This window comes from Chlamydotis macqueenii, chromosome 7 (assembly GCF_036417535.1).
Source record: "Chlamydotis macqueenii isolate bChlMac1 chromosome 7, bChlMac1.mat, whole genome shotgun sequence".
In the NCBI taxonomy this organism is placed as follows: Eukaryota; Metazoa; Chordata; class Aves; order Otidiformes; family Otididae; genus Chlamydotis; species Chlamydotis macqueenii.
The window spans coordinates 27,154,289-27,160,690 of record NC_141562.1 but is presented as its reverse complement, the minus strand read 5'-3'; positions in this window follow the sequence as shown (position 1 = coordinate 27,160,690).

The window sequence follows — 6,402 nt, the reverse complement described above, 5'->3', positions numbered from 1 at the left end:
CAAATATTCATTACAAGATGGGTTCAGAGGTAGGCACAGGAATGTAAAATACAAGTTCAGAGGCTCCTGCATAACGCATCTTGGAACTGGAGGAAAGGAGGGGGAATAAAAAAAAAAACCCAACTCTGTATTTCTAATTTAATCAAAGGCAGGTATCTAAGTAATCACTATGGTCCTTTCCAGAAGTTCTCATTCTCTGGATGTTGCAGCTGTTTGTTTGCCAAGTGGTTTGAACAGCTTAATCGTTGTTTAGTGTAAAAGAAAGTAATTGATTTTTGAAGTTACACTAACCAAGACATTGCACAGCACTGAGAAAATTGCCTAAATTTTCAAGAACATCTTTTTAAATACAGTTTGTCTTTTTCAAAGTAGATCTGGGTCTCTGCCTGCTTTCAGACAATGAAATTTTGGCTCTCAGTGAGCTTCTTTATATGCAAACGTGACTTGGTTTCAGTTCAGATACACCTGGCGCTTTAGGTCAAACTGATCCTGCATGAGAAAAGTTAGAGGACCCTTCCAGCCCTATTCTGTACAATTCTGGAATAGACACCGGGCTTGTTTCTCCTCTTGCCACCACCTCCTTGAATGCTGCAGTCAATCTAGAGAGTCACCAAGCAGCGGGCAATAATTTGGCATCTGGGACTCACTGCTCTATCAAAGCTCTTCAGTGCACATGTGGCTTCACACCCTCAAGTCACATGAGACTCCGTGTGCCACTTTGAACGTGCATGTCAGTCATTAGAGGCTATGGACAATGGACAGGCTGGTGTGCTTTGGGGATCTGGGGAAATAAAGAGAAAAGGAGCAGTGTAAAAGATGCCAACTGCCAGGGATAAAGTCAAAGAGCTCCATTTCGCAGACCACACAACTCCGCTGCCTGAGTTGACACCTCTTCTTTCAGCAGTCGTGGGCTGTGCCAGTTCCCTCCTGTGCCATTTAGAGAAACCAATGGGCCCCTTCGAGAAAACATAAGGACAACTCCTGCAACAGTGTCAGTGGCAGGAGCAGCTGAGGGAGAGAGCAAACAACATTTCTCCCTTCCAGACTGCAAAACCCATCTAACTTCCAGGAACAACGCCCAAGAATTGCACGTCCATAGAATCATAGAATGATTAGGGTTGGAAGGGGTCATCTAGTCCAACCCCCCTGTAAGACGCAGGGACATCTCCAACAAGATCAGGTTGCTCAGAGCCTCATCCAACCTGGCCTTGAATGTTTCCAGGGATGGGTCATCCACCACCTCTCTGGGCAAACCTGAGATTTCATCACCCTCATTGTAAAAAATTTTTTCCTTATGTCCAGCCTGAATCTATCTCCCTCTATTTTAAAACCATTACCCCTCGCCCTATCACAACAGGCCCTGCTGAAGAGTTTCTCCTTGTCTTTCCTATAAGTCCCCTTTTAGGTACCATGATCCCTTATGCCTCAGAGCCAGCTCTGCTTTCCCAGCTATGAGCCTGTCTTCTGTCACACTCCTTTACAGCAGGTTTTTGGAGTCCAACAACACCACCCCCACCCCAAACCTCACAGGAAAGCACAATGATCAAAACTGCAAGAAAAGACTCACCTTCACTGCATTAACTGTGCAGTGAACAAGAAGTCCAACAAGGGAGGGTGGGAAAACCTCAGAGAGCCTAGAAGTCCCCCTTGAAGAAGCCTGCAAGGCTCAGCTGTCCAGATATGCTCTCTTCTGCAAATCCAGATGTGTCGAGAGTAATTCCTGCAGTACCACTTCTCATGTCACACTTCAAATCTTCCGCTTCAGGACTAGAATATTACAGCACGTTAAAAAAAAAAAACCAAAAAAAAAAACCACCAAAAACGAAAACCACACCACACTAATACCTAGCTCCTGAATAGTGCTTTTTAGCCATAGATCAAGGTACTTTACACAGAATAGCTCAAAGAGAGTTATAACAGGGTCCAGGGCTGTGCTAATAGTCAATGGAGAAATCTCAAAGTGCTGTGTAGAGATATTTATACTATGGGGTCAGCATGCACACTGGAGAATTTCAGTTCCCTTTCCCAGTTCTTGTTTCCCAAATTCTGCAGTGTGCATTCAAGAGCAGCTGGTGCAACATCCAATGGAAACACTCTTCCCAGATGTCCATCACCCCTCACAATCTGCCCCACTGCTGCATGTGGCTTTAAAAACCAAAACACAAAAGATGACAAAAGTCGGCAGTTCCTTTCTGGGTTGCCATCAAAAAGCCCTCCTCTCTCATTCACCAGGCCTCTCCTCCATGTCACTACCAACCAGGGCAAAAATAACACATTAAAGAGATGCAGAGCATGGCTTTCTTCTCATGGATTACCCCAGACTAAAAGACTGCCTCATGTCCCTCACAGCTGAGACAACACGTACAGCAAGTTAGGGCAATGCCATTACATTCTTCCTGGCCCAAACATGCCACCTGGGTCCAGGGAAAGGCTTTCCCTGTGCTTATAACATCCACTGGGGTTTGGGACATAAAGATACAGTAAAAAAAAAATCACTGTACTGGTGAAATCAGTGGGGTTTTTTTGGGGTGCATTTGCCTGTACCCACATCGCACAGTTCTGCAAGGCCTTGGCAAGAGGCACCAAAAGTATGGGAAAGCGAGACATGTACTCGCAGATGTGTTGATTAAAAAGGTTCCCATCCCATGGCCATGTTGCTGCCTGCCAGCTCTCTTGCCTGCACAATACTGCCAGTAGAGGGGTCTCTGCAGTTTTCCTTAGTCCAACAGATGGAAAATCAGCCTGAGGAGTTTCAAGCCCATTTTGTTGCTGCGTTTGTTCAGATTAGTAGACTTCCCATGCAGCAGATCAGTGAGAGCTCAAGTGAGCCCCTCCATCAGCAGGGGGGGCCAGTAAGATCCCTCTGAAGCGTGGACAACAGGGTGGGTAGCATCTGCCACCCGGACTAGCAGATGTAAAGAAAAGCATTTCCCTATCCAGAGGGCACTTTGAACTCTTCAAGCTGTTTCGAAAATAGCGACTCAAGCCCTCCTCAGACTACTAGCTGCGATGAAACCCATTCACTCTCCACTGCTGTGGCACCAAGCCTCCACACCCCATAGCCAACATCCCTGTGCAGACCCATGTCAGCAGCTTGCATTCCCCACCTCCAACACCAGCAACAACCACCTGAGGACACCTCTTATGCCACCCGGTGCCATTCTGCAGCTTGTGATGACAACCTGGGGCCAGAGCAGGGGGGACAGCGTGGCATCAGCAGGGTCTTCCCTTTGGGAACACCGCCTCTGTGCTATCCCCTACCCCTTGAAACACACCATTGTAGAGGCCAGGCAAGCAGAGCAGCCAACCCATCTGCCTCCTCTCCTCAATGCTGCCTGTGAGGATCTCCTCTCTCCTACTCGATTTCTCAGCTACAGTGGTACCACCTGGCCACCATAAGAGCCCATCTGCAAAAGATTCACATTATTGTGTCAGTTTTTTTCTGCTCCAGAAGCCCAGAAAGATGCTGTGGGATGGCAGCTGTCTCAATATCACACTGCAGCTCTGAATCCTAGTCCGCTGCAAGAACAAGTCAACATTGGTCAAATCACTCAACGTCTCATTCAACCGTCTGTCAAATAAGGTTGATAATATCTCACTAGGTTGCAGTGACGCTTAGTTAATAATTTTAATGCACTTGAAGATTTCTAGATATTTGTTATATGCACACATAGAGGCAAAACATCGTTAATTCTGTGAGTGTCAGCCCTTGATTGAGTACATGAAGAAGTCTCTAGCAACAGGTAGGTGGCTAGCAAGTGGGAAAGTACCAAAAGTATCTGTGGACAGATGGCAAAGCCCCTCCATCCCCACATGTACCAGTCCTGTATTTGGGAAGTACCCTGCCCATCTCTAATCAGTGAGTGTCCAGCTTATAAGCCAGAGCTTCCTTTATCAATACAGCAAGGTGATGTTCCTGCATAATCAAAATTAACCAATTATGCTGTGCAACAACTTCTTCACTTTGATATGCATATCTAAATAATTATTGGAGGTGTATGCAAAACAGGTTCTAACTTAATAGGTTCTCTATTTTGTTTGGTTTTGGCCAGAATGATTGCCTATGAAGAAAAATCAGAGAGCTTTAGGCAGTTTTTATTGTTAAAAAAACATAGTTTGCAGGGAGGAAGGAATTTGCAGTGGGGAAAAGAAGTCTCATTTGAATAACAAAACAATTTTTGTTGATGTTGTTGTTGTTTATGAGCTATTTAAGCCCCAGGGTGGGTAGAAAAGGGGAAATAAGAGGAATTCATCTGTCAAACATATTTTAAACAGATAGTACCAATGATAAAAATCCCATTTTGAGTTTGAGCAATGAGTAGCACATCATACAGTTTCTGGGAAAGAAATTAAAATAAAAGATAACTTAATGAGCCGTGAAAATATTGTAAAAAGTGGTATGTATTTTTAAAAATAAACACAAGTAACATTTCATCCCCCTTTAAACTCTCAAGTCTTTAAATTTATTCAGCCAAACTCACCATCATCACTGTTAGAAAAGTTTGGAAAACAAGATGGCATTTGTCTTCCTCCTTTCAAGTCATAGGGAGCAGCATTTCCAGCACAGAGCTTGAAGCACACAAGACATCTCTCTGACCCCAGCAAACCTCATCCTCTCTTGCTCTGCTTAGTTTGCGGAAGGTGGGGTTGTACCTAGGACTCAGCCCTTGCTCTGACTGACTGTGCAGCCCACGAACAAAATGAGAAATAGTAACCTGCTGCCACAAGCAGACGGGTTTGGGGATGCACAGGAAAGAAGAGGCAGCGTGGACTGGCAGTGGCCACCCTCACACCACACTGACTTGCAGGGCAGAGACCTCTGTGATTAGGACATTTGTAACATCACTGAGATATCTGAGCATAAATGAGGCTCAGACACTGTGCACACGATGTCTCAGATCAGTTTTCATCTCTACCTTGAATGTCTGTCACTTAAAATCTGTCTTGGTCCTTCACTTCAGCCATTGCTTTCTGCTTCACCATAAGAGTTCACTAAAGTCATTTCCACTCACTGCACGTAAAATAGTTTTGACAATAGTTCTACTTCCATCTTTTGGCTCCATATAAAATATCCATAGTTTAACAGCCCAACATTCATAGGCAACAGGCCTGGCACCCAAAGGTCACAGGTATCACACCCGAGCAGCTCCTGTGTTAAACTTGTTTCTCATAACGAAGCAAGGAAGAGACCAGAGTCACCGCCATCACTTGTACAAGCAGCCAGTCAGAGAAATCAACAGTAAAAAAGAACGAGGCAAAAATTCACAAGTATTATAATATTTACATGGAAGCGTGTGTGCGCAGAGGCCTTCAGATTTCACAAGTTTGTCACTGTTTTAGAAAAATAAAATGTCCCTTTTATATTCCAAGGAGTTAGTTGTTCTTGCTTTTGTGGTTTGTTTGGGTTTTACATTTTTTTTTTTAAACTAGTAAAACCAAGACTTATTGCAATCATTTTACAGGATACATTTGCAATGTTTAAATTACAAAAACCAATCATTCTTGACAAGCATCTTTGACATATTTGGAGTTAAAAATTAAAACAAGTTAATTCTTTATATAGAAAGGGAAAAACAAATTTCAGGTAAGTGCTTTGCAAGTGGTGGCTTGTTATAAGTGGATCAGTGTATTCTTACAAAGAAATAACCAAAGATATTCCTAATTAGCAGTCAAGCCTCCTGCATTCAGCAGTGACATGCTAAATCACCCCCGCTTGCAATTTCTACAGCTTCACAAAAGGCAGAAGTGGGAAGGAGGAGCAGAGAGAGGAGTCACCTCCTGCTCGCCTGGGAACGAGCTGCATCTCCTGCCATCACCAAGAGGTGAGTCCCCGTGGGGCCCTCGCACCCGTCCGGGCAAGCTCCATCCCCTCATCCTCACTGTCTGTGCCCATCACAGCTTTTTTCTCCCGTTTATCCATTGCTGGTTGGTTTGATTCACTACAAGTCTGGGTATTCCCAACAGCACAAGTTAGCCAGAGCCTTTCCTTAAAGGATTTTCCATCCCACCCATCACTGAGCACAAGCTCTCCACAATGAGACAAGGTCATTGCCTCTTACACACAAAGTGTGTGTAACAGCCAGGGAAACAGAAGAAACAGAGCATTTAGTGGGGAATATTTGGAAGTGTTGGTTGTTTTGGGTTTTTTTTTTTCCTTCTAAAGACTAACAGAAGTTCACAAAGAAGCAAGCAAGCAAACAAAAAATAAACTCATTTTGTTGCTATTTTCAAAAGTTGACATATTTCAGTATATCCTCATCAAACTCTATCCTAATCTTCACAACCTGGAAGAGAGAAAACAAGGTGGAGAAAAAGGTGGGAAATTAACCTGAAAAAAAACTAGACAACCTTCCCCCTTGGAGGGCAGGTGCCTCCCTGGGGCTGGTCCAGCCCTGGCCCCAT